The 16,524-nt window shown below is 40.3% G+C and overlaps 1 protein-coding gene across 3 annotated transcripts in view; it reads right to left on the bottom strand.

The window, feature by feature from the left end:
- The window catches only part of LOC109029628 (SUN domain-containing ossification factor), a 65,203-nt gene that overhangs the window by 39,488 nt on the left and 9,191 nt on the right, over nucleotides 1-16,524 (bottom strand). The window contains exon 1 of one of the 3 annotated variants that reach the window (XM_019040172.2): nucleotides 13,916-14,273. The exons of 1 other annotated variant lie outside the window; for it this stretch is intronic. The gene's annotated coding sequence lies outside the window, so the exon portion shown is untranslated. Of the gene's footprint in view, nucleotides 1-13,915; nucleotides 14,274-16,524 lie in introns of those variants that run through there. One more of the 3 variants, XM_019040171.2, reaches the window with a different exon arrangement.

The raw sequence follows: 16,524 nt of genomic DNA, 5'->3' as shown, positions 1-16,524 counted from the left end.
TTTCCACGTGCGCCTTGTTTTCCGTACAACTCTACGCTTTCCGGGGCTCATGTGGAGATTGAGATACGCCCTTCCGTCAGAGGAGCGACGTGAAATACAAAACTGACAATTTTGGCAAAAAAGAGTAGGTGACTTATCTAACCTCAAAATTACCAAAACGGTAAAGCTTTTTCTTCGTCCTTCGAAATTGTCAGTTTGCAGATAGGCGGTATTGTTCCTTCGCCATCAATATGCAGATAGGTGCTATTACAAACGAGCTAGAAATAATCAACTGGATGACTCGAATTCGAACGCCCAATTGTCATAAAAGACAGTCAATTGTCATAAAAGTCATCAAAGTTAGCGCATCTGTTCCAACTTAGCCCTTTAAAGTGTCCTTAAGTACTTGTCATTCGGCACCAAAAATATTTTTCTTAGACTAACTTCTTCACCTACAGTACAGTTTTTCGTGTGTCTTGATTATTTTTATTTTTTTGAGATAGTGTGTTTTCGTTCTCACGGATTCAGTTGCAGTTCCTGAATACAAAATGAAGTCCATTTCTCTCACGGACAAAGAACGGTCAATCCTACAAGATCCGCTGCAGAGTTTTCCTGCTCGCGACGGGGCTCTCGAAACGGACCGACTTTTTGCGGCCTCTTTGGAGCCTTCAACTTGACATTGACCTTGAACTCATGCAAAGTGCTCTCATCGGCAAGCACTTGCAGGTGACACATTGTCCTATGCAAAAGCAACGGTGGCAAACACACCGTGACCGTCGCGACACCTCAGTGCTTCAGCGTCAGTGTGCATGCGCCACAAATCACGGTCCCCTCAATACCCGCGTCGATTGTCAACACTCCACGGTTGACATTACCCAGATACCAACGCCGTATCCTGACTAACAACCGTGACCGGCACCTTACTTTGTGCCAGATTTAGTCGTTGGGCTCTCACCGTGGCTAAGAACTAGGGAACCAAATTTGAAATTAAATGTTTTTACAATGGATCGTATTCGATAGTGGTTCGATGTATCGTTCGGCTCGAAACAATATAACATAACCTTAAACAAAAATTCTTGGATTTAAGTTGAAAAAGCTGAAAATGAGAAAATTCCTGATAAGTTCACTTTCCATTGCCATTTGGTGCTCGAAAGAATAAAAATCAACCAACCCGTTCCCTCAGATTTCTGCATTGACTTTTGAGGCTATTTTTACATGTTGAACCAATCGATATCGCTAAAATCTCACCTATGTTCAATGTATCGAATACGAACTATAGTACACAAAAATAGCCCGAATAATTCGACCTAAAAACACAATCAAATAGGTAACCACGACTAAAGGCAAACACAAAGCCTGGACGTTTCGGGGTGGTTTCAACCCTCTCCTGTAAGCACCCATTCTACTGTTAGGAGAAAAGTATACGGTTAAAATAAGGTAGAAATGGGTAAAAAAGGCAACGATGTGGTGTGCTACAGAGGGCGCTAACAATGAGTCTACGGAGCGTGGCATGTCGTTTCAATGCAATCAGAAACATTTTCTGGAATACAGTGCTTTACGCTGTTGCACAAGGAAGAATGCTACATGAGCCTTTCTGTCGTTGCCAAATTTTCGTTTCAGGACATTTCACCGACGATTATTTGTCCGCGCACCTGTTTTGTCCAGTAGTTTAAGTAAAACAGGCAACGGTGATTTTGTCCAAGCCTTATATTTTAGCCTCTTGTGTAAAATTATATTGACAATATCGAAATGAGAAAATTGATAGAGAAGGAAGTGTTGTTCTGGTAACTCATTTATTAAATGAAATATCACGTTCTTCTTTTGATCAATCTTTTCAAGATGTCATTAGTGAATATTTGGTTATATTTCTATCCTTAAAATTTTCGATATAAAATATACCTTATACATACTCTTCTTTTCTCTTCTTTCGATAATAATACTATTTCATTTTAAAAACACTAACAATTTTAAAACGTGGTAAATATTTGTGATACCTTTCTCAAGCGATGGCATCGATTTTAATCTCGATGAGCCGTTGTTGCGTTGAAAGGATCTAAACAAAAATGAATAAGAGAAGAAAAAAACCAAGAAGCACGTAATGTTTGGTTTTAAGCCATTTGTATATTGATCTTTCAGAGTCAAATAGTCCAATTTTGAACATTTAGTTGCACGCACACCACGCTGCAGTACTGTAAAAGCACAAAATATAGAAGATAAAATTTAAGTGCTTTGGAAATTATTAAATTTGACGCGGAACTACCTTAATATTTACAACCCATACAGTATATTTTCCCTTAATACATTTTTTTTTCTTCTTCTTCTTCTTCTTCTTCTTCTTTCTTTCTGTCTTTCATTAATTTTAAAGAGAATAATCCACGTAGATTGTGCAAAAGTGTTAAAATCATGAGTTGAAAAACGCTGCCAGCGTGCGTGAAACGCGCACTGACAGACGCCTACAAACCTAAGGGGATACTTCACGCATTACGCAATGAGTGAAGTATCCCCTTAGGTTTGTAGGCGCCAATGCGCGGTCAGCGCTAGCCGCCCGCCGCGCCAAAACTCTCCTGCCGAAAAAACGCGTGGACGTATAATTCTGGAAAAACAGGTGCGCGGACAAAAAATTGTCGACGAAATGTCCTATAACCTATAAAATCATGTCCTATAAAATCACAATTTTTGAGAAAATTAGTGAGCGTCTTTCCTCTGATTTTTCAAGAGAATTTTGTTATAAATAGATTGTTTGATTTTAAGTGTTCGAAATTTCAAAGAGATATATTTATAACCCTCTTCAAAAATAAATATTTTCTGACAATGAGAGGAAATTTGGCAACATTCAAAGCTCATACGGCGTTCTTCCTTGGCGCACGGCAGTATGCCTACTGTACTGAGAGCTGACAATTCTCTGGCAGGCATCCTTTCCGAGTATTGTCCCTCCGTAAGTAGTTTTCTTTCTTTCACTTCTCTCGTCCGATGAAAGAGTAAGTTCAGAATGCAGACTGACTCGACCCACATGCCGCAGGAGCGTGGACAAGCTCTGGAATTGGCTCACTTTCAGCCTCGACCACCGATCTTGCACTCCTTTTCAGGATTTCGAGTTCCATCAACTCGCGATGCGTTCGATCTCGATCACTTCCTCAAGGACGAAAACGTGCCTGGCATTCAAAATTGCTCTGCGGGAACTGACCCTGATGGTAAGCGACGGATTCAAAACCGTAATGCGTAAATTGGTACCTTTGGAGAGTTAATCCTTTAGAATGAGCCCACTTCAAACTTCAGCTGTGGTAAAAATGGACGTATTTCTGCCAAACGGAACCGTGCGCATTGTGACGTAAACCCTGTGATGCATGTATTCAGGATCAGGGCTATCAGGGCTCATGTCTTAATGCACATGGTTCCGTTTGGTAGAAATACATCCAAATAAGAGCTGTTCCTTACAGAAAATGGCTTAAAAATTGCAGCTCCTACGCTATCAAATCGTTTATCTGAAGTTCGCCTTCAATTTGCCGCGAAGGCAACAAATTTACCGTGAAGCACGAATAGTTGTCTACTCGAAAAATGATGCTGGAAAGATGGGGGTTGTAGCCAACCCAGGACAGTTATCACCTATTTTGCTGTCTCAAGTAAAAACCCCGTGCCTCCATTCTAAATTTTTTTAAAAAAAATTCCGACTAAATTTTATTATACACAAAAAAATTGACTAATGTTCCTTCTTCCTTTTCTCGAGTCAACTTAGTCATGCTATTTAGAACTCGAAACGAAAAATTGACTCTTTGCGGCAATTAAATTTTCGTGTGATAGAGCAGTATTTATCTTGAAGAAAAATGCAAAATTTGGGATATAGTTACGGCGTTTTTGCTATAGACGGGAGAATCGCGCTTGTCACCGACCTTACCATAGTTGATGTCTAGTTTGAAGAGATTTTTTTGACCAGAATGTTCAGTTACCTGTACCCGAAAAGTTGGTTGGTCATGTGCATATGACTCGAAGTTGGGTTGTTTTTTCCAAAGTTTTATTCTCCGTATGGGATTGTTTCTTTCGCTGCTATTCTTAGAACCTATATTTTCAACGACTTCGTTTCTTCTTCCGACAACACCAAATACTTCCACAGATTTTATTGATAACATTATTTAAAGTGAAAAAGAAAATGCTAAGTCTTTGATGAATATCTACCGACGATTTTTTCGGCCATACAGAAAATTTGCGATTCATGTGAGGTGAATACTTTTTCCTCATCACGTCTTCTGCAATGTGCATTTGAGTTAAAATGATAACGAAGCGGTCGAAACACCTTACGTGCGCATAAAGAGAGCTGGTGGGCGAGCTCAAAGATTATTCAACTAATTATCTCATAATTAGTCGGTGCTCTCGACGGAAGTCTCCTAAAAATAAGATTAAAAAAAAAAAAAGAAACGGTGTTTAAAAACGTCACGTGTGCGCTTTCGTAGTGATGAGTAAGCATTACGCCTAAAATTGATAGTGAGTGCCTGTCGTGGATTTAAACTTTAACACCCACCGCCCTAACTCCACATCATACTGATTATGTGATTAACCGAAGGAAGAAAAAAAAGAAATAGGTCAATCACATGACGCAGAGTGGATCGAGTCAATGGAAGAAGTCGGACATGAAATTTTGGACAAAAATTGTGAAATTTTACGTTTATCTCATCACAATTTTAACTTTCAGGGGTGCTCTTGATACAAAATTTCACTTAGAAACCAATGGAACCACTTTCAGAACCTCAAAGTTTCGTATAAACAGAGTTATGAGCTTTTAAAACTTCCAAATTTTGTCCGACCTCTCCTATTGACTCGATCCACTGTGTGGCGTCGGAATTATTCTTTACTTGTGTGGGTGGTCAATGTAGGTAAAAGTCAAATTAAACGCGGAAAGACGTTACTCGGTAAAGAGCTCTACCTCAAACATATGGATGTAAAATGCCGTCGAAAACGCGTTTCTTTCACTATTATTTTTATTTTTCCTTCTTTCTCTTCCCCTTTTCTTCGGTATTTCGTTGTGTGAAAGGAAACTTATATGTGGCAAGGTCTTTTTAAACGGTTTCTGGGCGATTTTTTACACGTAATGATTTGGACTTCAATGTAAAGAAATTAAAATAAAAAAAAATGCCCGATCTTTTACATCAGCATGCTTTATAATTGCACTCAAGCCTAGTATACATATAAGAGCTGTACGAGTAGAATTCATAAATTCTCCACAGTGGAATGCTTCACTTCGGAATGGGGAGGGAGAGTGGAAGAGCATCATGCATCATTCGAAAATTTCCACAAAACCAAAAAAAATTTGAAAAACATATGTCTTTTTTCCCTTCTCTTTCATATGAGTCTCCATTCACCGACAGCTTTGCTCTCAGCCACTGCATACTGTGACTAGTTTTTAAACCCATTCACTAATAGTAAGCACACAGATAGAATGCACGCAACATGAAGAACGTCCTGGGAGAATTAACGAGAGATGCACTTACAACAGCTTCACTTTATAATTGCAATACGTGCTGAACAGCGCAAAAACAATGCCATCAATATGTGACCGCCCTTTTTGGCTAAGGGTGTTTAAGTCGAATGACAAATGTTCTGTTCATTACGATACCAACGCCATTACAAATATAAGACCTAGTTTTTTCCAATGCATTATAGCAGAATTTCCATATCTTCATTTTCCGATTCCCTAATTTCCCTGGCTTTATTTCCTTTTCCGTGACTCTAAAATGTTCAAATTCCCTGACTGTTTCTGACTTTCAAACTAAACTCCCTAACTTTTCCTATGAATGGAGAAGTAGCACGCAAATTTTTCCATTGCTTCATCTGAGAGTATTATTTTTTATAATTATTTTCTAATACGGGAAATAGTATAGTAAAAGAGTCAAAATTGAGAAAATGTACCGCCCAGTGACGTCATTTGGCGGTAATTCCCAGTTAAACACATGTGTTTTGGCAGATTAGATCATTTTGTTATACCTCCTTCAATAATTGTTCAGTTTATGAACCGGTATCTTCGTGCTGAGTTCACACATCAGTTTCTACTTATACAGGGTGTCTAGTTTTTTTTTTCATTTCCTGATGATCAAAATCCTGATTTTTGATTGCTACATCCCGATTTCATAATTTTTCCAAATCCTGATCAAATCCTGATTGTTGCGGACAAAAAAATGTGAGAAAAATTGGCGAATGTAACTTCACAAAAACAGCTCGATAAATAAATCCGATCGGACGGCCGACTTTTCGCAAATCCTGATTTGACGATCGATTCTTTTTCAAATTCTGATTGACCTCCAATTCTGATAGAATCGGACAAATCGGGAAAATTCTGATGCTGGATACTCTGTACACGAGATTCATCAAAAAGACACCTGCAAATTCTCCGTTCCTTAATTTTTCCGGACGTTTTCATGCTGCCGTAATTCCCTGATTTTCCATGCTTTTCAGACCGCCGCAAACCCTGAATTATTAAACAGCCGGTTAACCTATACACCAAATGGATTGCATTTTGCAAAAAGGAACCACTAGCATTGCAATGTTGCTAAGATTGTGCAACTTCTTTTGTCTTGGAGGAAAACCCCGATTATCCATAAATAGTTTCTATTTTACTCGCTAAAAACTGTAAATTTAAGACAAAAATTACCATCTTTTCATAGTTTTTCACGATTTCCGCAATTTTATTGCAAAAGATGAAGTTGCACAATCTTAGCATCATTGCAATTCTAGTGGTTCCTTTTGGCAAAATGCAATCCAAATCGAGATGCGTTTTTCTTGTTTTTCCTTTTTTTCCTTTTTTCCGATATTCGACGAGGATCCGGCTCATGAAACTAATCAAGTCCATACAGAGGCAGACGGGTAAATACCTCATTAGGGATAAATCAATCAGCGCAAGCTCTAACGGCACTATAGGAGTAAACAGACGTCACGAGAACATATTTGTCGAAAAAGAATAGGACGCGCGTAAGTACATACGCTGCGCGATAATAATGATCCTAAATTCTCCGATAAACCACGAGTGTAACTGAAAACAGTAAACAGCCGACTATATCGATAATATTTACTCGCTCTATATCGGCGGAAATCTAGGAGATCAAATAAATACCTGCAACCACTCGAATATAGTTTTGAACGCTGTTCTGCCGCGCTAAGGAAGAACGCCGTATGAACATTTGAAAGTTGCAAAATTCCTTCGGATAAAACATGTATTTTTGAGGAAAGTTGTGCATATTTTTCAGTGAAATTTTTGAATATGTTAGATCAAATTGTGAATAAAATTATCTGAAAAATTCGGGGGAAAAATACTCAACATTATCCCAGTGAATTCCGTTTTTAGCAAAAGAATCTAGCACCGCCTGAAGGCTCATACGGCGTTCTTCCTTAGCACCGCAGTATTGAGCTAACCTACATGAGTACGAGAGGTAGCAATTATAAACAAAATTAAAAACAAATGGAAATGTATCGTTATCCTGCTTTGTGAAGTGAATTAAAGCTGTATTGATTTTTTTTCGCAGTATGATGACACCTTTTTACTGGTTTTAAATTTTACACGGGTAGGTATGCGGAATGAGATAGGGCCCCAGACACGGAGGTGGGGGTTTGGCAGGGCTTTTCAACCCCAGGACTCGAGTTAGAGCATCTTGAGAAGAAGAAAAAATTACGAAGATTTAAAATCTAGTGAAATTGCACAAGGCTGTGATGTATTATTTCATGCCTTTCAGGAGGTACAGTATGCAAACTATGCAGCACAATGAATGCAAAAAAGAAGATTCATACATTTGTGAAACATGTATAGCAAACATATATACAGTTATTAAATGCATACATCTGAACAGTGTTAGTGCCTTTTCATATTCCTCCAACAGTAGAATTGAAGAACTGCATCTTCCTAACCAGGGACAAGATAGGCAAAGGGCAACAGGGATAATTTAGTTATACTAGCAAAAATTGGCCAGTGTCAGACTGCCTTTCCGTCGAATAAGCAGAAAAAAACCAAATCGCATCTTAAGATTTAATGAAACTTAAATATTATATGGACGGAGTTAAACAGAAAGGAACCAAGCCACATCGGGATCAAAACGAGAAAAAGAGGTTTAAAGTTTAGCTCTTGCATAAGACTCAATGTAAAAGATAAACTTTAAGTTCAATTTCTGCAAAATTTGCTCCAACAAAAACTTTGAATTTTTGGCGATAGATAGTAGAGCAGCGGTTGAGTTCAAAACCACTCATAACTCAATTTTTTCCAAAATGTGGGTTGGTTCCTTTCTGCTTAACTCAGTCCATATACCAGTCGCTTTTACAGCGCGCCTGGGCGCTCTGCGACCCCTAATCGCTATCCTTGTCTATCGAAACAGAAGTCGTCAGGTAAATTGCACCATGCAATGTCATTTTGAATGCCACCTATCTGAGATTTTCGCTTAAACGACACTTACGGTTGCGGAATAATCTATCTTTAAAAAGGTTAGAAATGAAAATTAAAAATGGGGACCGGGTGAGAAGAAAGCAGGAAAAACAAAAAAGTGAATTGCTCTAACATTTTCCAGGAGGAGTTTTTGTGCTATGTCGGTGACGAGTGCGTCAATGCTTGCATCCTTCTCGTTTCGCAAACTTTTCCGAAATTTGCCTCACGTGCTGACGCAATAAAACTCAAGGCACCTCATTTGGAAGGGGGCAAAAAACTAGGTGCAACAATGTTCCAGATATTACCTCAGCTCTGCTTTGGGCCTCTCGTCTCGTGTGGGTCCGATGCACAGTTGCCAGATGGTAAATTAGCACTTTCCCCCGTTCAAACACATGCAAAATATCTCAATTTAATAGCACAATCTGGCAACTTTGGTCCGAGAACAGCACGGGTATTGCAGCGTAGAGTACCTTTATAGACAGAGTATGGCCATTCGTATCTTTTTCCTACAGGAAAACTGTTCCGCTTTTTGATTGGTCAACGAGTTTTTAGGCTTCATGATGCTCTTAGGGCCGTATATAAACAAACAAGATGGCGGCTCACCGTAACATCGATAAGAAGCTAAATTTGATAAAAATTTCAATTATGCGGCAGTAACAATTTAAACTAGCATATCTACGAATAACACACGAAAAACAAATGAAAACATTATTAAATCGCCTTTCACCTTTATCACAGGAGGATGTAAGATGTGCATAACCTCAATCTTGCTTGCTGATAACAGCCATCTTGTTTGTTTATTTACGGCCCTAAGAGCATCGTGTCAGCCTATTTTCATGCGACCAATGAAAAACCGGAACAGAAATGGCCATACTCTGTCTATAAAGGTACTCTATTGCAGCGGTGTTATGAGAGAGGAGTCATTCTGAAGAGGGGGGAAAAAACAATTGAAAAAATCGGTGCTTTTTCTATAATTCCCCGATGTAACTCCTGCTCTTCAGACTTTTTTTCCGTTGAAAAAGAGAGGCATTCTCGGCATTCTCCCTCGGATTCGTGGGAGATTCCACAATAATCTGTTCGTGGAAAACTGAGGAGCGAATGGTCGTCGAATGAAGCAGCTTCATACCACGGCACTTTCGCCGAAACATGTCGGAAAAAAACTGCTTGTCCGGGGGGCGGGGGGGGGGGGGGTTGTTGGTGCCGCTTACACTTTCCAAAGCACACACGAAGAGGGCAAAATAAATCCACAGAACTAAAGCAACGCATACGTCTTAATCTGAAAAGCTGATCAATTCCGTTTAAAGTTGAATGTACCCAACAAATCATAAAAGATTGGACAGAATATCCACGACCCTTCATTGTTATCTGCGATCAGTCGGGATTCTGACACAGTGGCGTGGCGTGCTTTGCGATATATCGAATGATCTGCCATTTAAAACTATGGAAAAGGATCGATAGACAGGGTGTTCGCAGTGAACACCTTTATAATCGATTCTTTAACATAGGTTTAAATTACATATCAATCGATACGTCGCAATTCACGCCACGCCACTGACAAGATGCGGAGAGCGCACACAGACAGGGATATCGTATAAATGCACAAAAAATTTGCATTTTATTAAAAAGTGTCGACAGAGAATCCAAATGTTGCTATTATGTAAACGGAAAGTCTTCTTTGAACATTCATCGTAAGTCCTATTTTCCAGAGTTTCCTGGGAAAATTCGCATTTACAGTATGTTCCACATTATTCTGGTGCATTCCAAGAAAGTCTAAGCCCTCATTTCCTTATGGTATATTCCGCATTGATCTAGTGCCTCCCAAGAAAGTTCGAGTCCTCATATTTCCTTAACGGAAAATCGTGAAGCAGAACATGTCTGTATGCACAAAATCTGCGTTTTACTCGTAAATTTGAAATTCTACATTTTCGTTAAATATTCACATGAAGTCCTTATTTTATTAAAGTTTCGGCCAATTTTATAGTGCTTTTTCTCGTCCTTATTTTATTAGCTGGAAAATCGCGGAACAGAAAATTTCATAATGCAGGGAATCCTTATTTTCCTGGTAAATTAAAAGAAAATCTACATTTTCGTTGAATGTTCACATTAAGTGTGCAATTCCTTAAAATATCTGTATATTGCTTTCAGAACTTCAAAATTCTATAAATTTTGTATGTGTCACTCTCCAAAAGCCGGCAGCCCTGCACAAGGGCTGCGAACATCACTTTAAGTAGTCAAAATCCTCGGGGACAAAACAGTTAAGTCACGACAAAGTAAAAAGCTTTTGTATTTTTGCAGGCGCCTTGTCTAAACATAGTTTAGACGAAGCACTGCCAAGAAGATTGGCAGTGCGTATCAGTGGCGTGGCGTGCTTTGCGATATATCGATTGATCGGCCATTTAAACCTATGGAAAAGTATCGATAAACAGGGTGTTCGCAGCGAACACCTTAATAATCGATTATTTACCACAGCTTCAAATGGGGAAATATCGATAGATCGCAATTCACGCCACGCCACTGGAAGCGCAGGGGCTCGATGGTGGAATCGATATCGAACGACCATGATCGATAAAAGGCATTGCTATGATTGGGATTTATCGATCAGGATCCTTCGATAAACGATTCAAAAATCGACCCGCATGGCTTGGATGATATGGTTTTTCTGCGCAACCGATGCCTGTTCAGAAAAGGGAAGTTATTCACAAGTACCCGAAAGTCTGAAATTTGAGCTGACCTTGTTATTTCCTGGTTCATGTTTAAAAATTTACCATCATAACACGATTCTGTCGCACAAGTAACAAACGCAGTCAATCAGTCGTGTGCGTACAGGTCGACGTCGATTAAAATATAAATTGCCTAACAAATCGGAAAATGATTAGTTTTTACAGAAAATTCTCCTTAGAGAAGACTTTCTATCTTTTGTGTGAGACTACCGCGGAAATTAAAAAAACTTGGATTTACTTTCAACCAAAAATCAGATTCGCTAATAATTTGATGGAAATTCAGCAGGACCGTCGAAATTGGTGACAACTCCTGATATTTAGCTCAAAAAAAATTAAAGTTTTTGAACGAGTTGGGCTAACCTCAAAGCCTGAAGTCCGATTATATACGATGCGTACAAATTCGTTTCAATGAGTTGGGAGCTATCTCTAATCGCATTGATACTAACAAGTTCAATGATCAGCTCGAACGTGCGATAATGAACGAAGCGCGCGCGCTGCGGTACAAATGACACGTAGAGGGGGCAACCTACGGCGAAAGTTCATCGCTCTTGGAGTCTTGGTCTTGGTCCAGCAAGATGCATCCAACAGATAATTATACATTAATTAAAGATCAATTATTACCCTACTTAAAAGCTCACTTCATTGCGCGGCTAACAAAGCCAAAGCAATAAAGGAGTTGTTAGTGGTCAGTTAGAATTTTCAAGGCTAAAGGGATCCATATCATCGGGGGCGTTTAATAGGAAAGTCAAAGGGAGAAGGGAGACAATCTCTGTAAATTCTATCGAATCTGGGGCATTTTTTTAGACTTACTGAACTTTTGTTCTACTCCCCTCAAGATGCACCAAAACCACATTCGAATCGAAGCGAAAATATTTATCGACGACTCGTCTCATCGTTAGGTTCCGTTTCGGCCAAACGTTGAAAACATCCCTAGATTTCCAGAAAAGGGGGCAAAAAAGGCTCTTTCAATGTGACATCCTGAATTGACGTCACGTGCTTAGGGATATGAGTCCAGCACAGCCTGATAAACCCCTTGGAGAAAGGGTGGGCGGAAGAGAGGGGGGCTGGTATTGGGGAGAAAGAAGTCGGAAAATCGGCAAAAATTACATACATTTTTAAAACTGATTACTTTCCAAAAGACGTAAGCGCCAAATTTTCAAAAATGGGGATATAATGGAATACTATTGTCAATACTAAGATGTATATTGAACCATGAGGATCGACGTTTGTATAAAATTTTAAGGTCTCAAAAAAACTTTTGAATTCTCAGTTTGTATCGACCGGTTACGGTCGAGTAATGCGGTTTTTCTCCTTTTCCTCGAAATCGTGCTTTTGGTACTTACGCCATTTGGACAAGAATCGGTTCATTAGTGGACGGTCCCTTGGGGGGGGGGGGGGGAGGGCTTTTCATGATAAAGAAATCCCCGTTTTACAAGATCAACTTTTCGATGGAGTTCTTGCAAGTTGCATGCCACAGTTTTACACGGATTCGAGATTTAAGCACTTTTTCTGAGGTCAACTTTTGCAGAAACAGGATAAACGACTGCTTTTGTTTGCTGAAAAAACTCAAAGAAAGGCGATCCTATCCATCGCGACCCCAACTTTAAGAACTTTCCTTGAGCTTTGAGGTTCATTCCAGAGAAAATCAGCGGCTCCATCTTGTATCTCGCAAAATTTTACGTTAGAAAAGATGCTTGGTTCGAAAATCCGTGTTATATGAGAGAGCTCCATGATTTTCAGAGGACTATTTGAGGGGCTTGGAGGACAAGGCGCATAAGTGCAGTTTTTGCTGCTTCGAGAAATACGTGTCTGGAGTTTCGAAATTACATGGATCCTTCCGGCGAAAAGAAAGTTCAAACTGACTTTTTCATGCTGAAAATAGAATATTGGGAGTGAATTTTTCACAGAGTACGGACTAAAACTAGTTTTACTTGAAAGCATCAATACCTCAATTTTTTCAAAAACTGCACTTATACGCCTTGTCCTCCAAACCCCTCATTTGGATTAAATTTTGCAATATGGAACCACTATCTGCTCTTTCATAAAAGCACCATTCTACCTAGGAAAATCAACGGCATTTATGTCGTTTCTAAAACGAACCAAATATATCCATATTGCAACATTTGTTCTCTACACAGAAAAAAGTAGATGGTGCTGACGACAGAACCTTCTGTTCACAGGGCTCCTGCAGTTTCTTTTTTACGCTTACAGAATTTGTCTGTTGTGAGAACAGAACTTGGGTCGTGGGAACAGAGTACTCTGTCTTCATAACAGAAGCTTCTGTGACTGTTACAAAAGAAGTGTGAACAGAACTATTTGTCTCAGTGTATTCATGGAGAAAAAAACTTCGTGCGTGGGACCCGAAGTTTAGGTCATATAGATCTCTGAAGTTTTCGGATTGAGAATCTGAACACTGTAGGTCCAGCTGCTGAGGATTGGATCAGACATCTGAAACTTCAGTTCTTACATCTGACGTACTTCAGTTCTTACATCGGAAGTACTTCGGTTTTCACATCCGAAAAACTTCGGTTCTCACATCTGAAGTACTTCAGATTTAAGAACTGGAGTCTCAGATATGTGATCCGAACCTCACCAGCTAGACCTAAAGTGTTCAGATGCTCAATTCGAAAACTTCAGAGATCCATATGACCTAAACTTCGGGTCCCACGCACGAGGTTTTTTTCTCCGTGTACCATTAGCTTTCCTGCGTAGATAGGAGTTTTTAATTAAGAGCCATCAATTGTAGTCCCTTATTGCAGGATTTTTTCCCAATTGTTCTCTATTGGATCCCGGATTTTCCGGGTCCTAGACACATGCTTCATACACTCAGGTGGGAATCAGACTGAAACCTGCTGGAAAGAACGCAACTCCACGTTCGGCAGCTGGAGCAGCTAGGCGGAGGATGCTCGTTTAAAGGTTATCCAAATCAGTTGCACACTAGCACTCACAGTCACACACTAATTACCGAAAACCGGGGATAACGCGAGAGCGCGGGGGATTGCGTCAGCGTGGGTTCGCGTTCGCGGATCCTGACGAGCGTGCGCGACACGAGCGACGAGCGGACGGGTTCGGACCGCAGGAGACGACTGCCGAGGCCGCCGTCGCCGCGGCGGGAAACGGAGCCAGCGAGCGGTGGTTTCGAACCGGCGGCTGCGCGCGCACGCCGTCGACGGGCACCACTGACGTGGCCACGTCGAGACGGACGTCCAGGACCCGGGACCGTCACCGACGACGCGACGGGAGGATGACGCGGTGACCGCGACCGCGTGGACGATCGTAAAGTGCTCAGCACGGGTCACTAGACCATGATTGAATTTTGAGCCAGTGGCCATCGAATCTATCACTGAAAAAAAAGTTCGGTAAATCCGAACTAATTAGGATCATTGGAACCAGGTTTTGTTCGGTACACACAACCGAATTGTTCGGTTTGTGCGACCGAACCATAATAAATTCTTACAGTTCGGTTCAGTGGATCGAACCGTTCGGCTGAGCAGACCGAATAATTCAGTCGTGTGTACCGAACAAAATCGTGGTTCCATTATTATGATCCTGACTAGTTCGTATTTACCGAACTTTTTTTTCAGTGTAGAAAATTAAAGTCCCTGGCGTTTCCCTGATTTCCCTGACACATCTTGGTAGAATTCCCTGACAATGGAGATGTTGCATGTGTGAGGAATTTGCGATTTGACTGTTGATTCTAATGCAAAAGTTCGCGAGAAACACGATGGTGCCACTGGTTTTCTCTGAAATCAACTCCAAAGCTCAAGAAAAGCTCTCAAGTTGAGGTCAAAATGGAGGGGATATCCCACGCTATCCTGAGAGTCCACCTCTACATCAAGACAAACTCTCCATGCAAAGATAGGGAGCAAATACATTAGCAGGGATGCGGGATGCCATGTTTTCAGTTTTAAAGTCCCCAAATAAAGTGGCAGCCCTTTCAATGTATTTGCTCCCTAACTTTGTATGGAGAGTTTGTCTTCATGTAGAGGTAGACTCACAGGATAGCGTGGGATATCCCCTCCATTTTGGCCTCAACTTGAGAGCTTTTCTTGAGCTTGGGAGTTGATTTCAGAGAAAACCAGTGCCACCATCGCGTTTCTCGCAAACTTTTACACAAGAATCAGTAGTCAAATCGCAGATTCCTCACACATGCAACATCTCCATTCCCTGACAATTGGACCGCGTTAAGCAGAAAGGAACCAAGGCCGCATCAGCTATTGCCAAATTCAACTGGGCGTTGTAATTTTTTACGAGAAAACGTTCTCGTGGATTCCTCTAAAAATTGTAAAGAATTTGCTTCGTACTAAGGAGAAGACTCACTGAAATTGGCACGGAAATCTGCACAACCGTTTTCATGTAAAAAGTTGAAATGCTCAATAAAATTTGGCCATAGCTGATGTGGCTTGGTTCCTTCCTGTTTAACGCGGACTGATTGAAAGTATGTCAGATGGTTAAAAAGACATAATTAGAAATAGTTTTCAGGCATTTGTTGTTCGAAACGTGAAACCTATTAAAGAAAGCAATTAAAGGTGACTTAGCAATTTTCCCCGGACATTTTCCCTGACATTCCCAGGTTTTCCTTGGCGTTTCAAAATTCCCTGACATTTCCCGGTATTTTCTGGCTGTGACCACTCTGTTTGACTTGCTAATGCAATTTATCAAACAACGGGCACGTACGAGACGATGCGCACAATGAAGACGCGAAAAAGTTATTAAAAAACCGATCATAATTAGGGGTTAGTTTCAGTAATTTTTTTTTTGCGCGAATCAAGTTTTGCATGAAATTTTGGTTGAGAAACATGTATCAAAATGCTTTTATAACTTGTTTACAGGTCATCTGTTTTACAGCACTCCCACATTCGTAACTAGGTGCGACGAATTCCCTGAGATAACTATTCTTACTCAGGTGTCGCTAACATTGCCTAGCTTCAAAATTGAAGGCAAAAAGCCGATTCGACGCGGCATAGCGTGCGTAATTGCTGTTCAAACATTTGCCAGTTTCGTATTGCCTTTAATTTTGCTCCCTGATCGACAAACCTATCGAGGTACCTGAATTGATATCTATTCGAAAAACAAAGAACCATCTTGCTCAAAGCTTCGATTGCGAATAAATAAACCAGGATAGTAAGTAGCGTCCGCCTGATGTTCGCCTACAATATTGCCGTATAGGCAAAAAATCTACCAAGGAGCACGAATCGTTATCTCAACTTGGTCTATTTCGTCGATCCCCTGACGTAAAGGGCGTATCTCGATTTCCATATGAGCCCCAGAAAGCATGAAATCTAATGTCAAACAAGTCCCAAGTGGAAACTGAGATATGCCCATACACTAGAGGAGCGACGATTTTGCACACATAACCATGAATTAAACCACTTACAACTCATTCTTCGGGCAGAAACCCCAAATATTTTTCGATCAATTTTCAAAACCGAC

Source organism: Bemisia tabaci, chromosome 7 (genome assembly GCF_918797505.1).
Source record: "Bemisia tabaci chromosome 7, PGI_BMITA_v3".
NCBI classification, from domain to species: domain Eukaryota; kingdom Metazoa; phylum Arthropoda; class Insecta; order Hemiptera; family Aleyrodidae; genus Bemisia; species Bemisia tabaci.
Note: the sequence above shows the minus strand (reverse complement) of the source record. Positions and strands in the feature narration are given on the sequence as shown.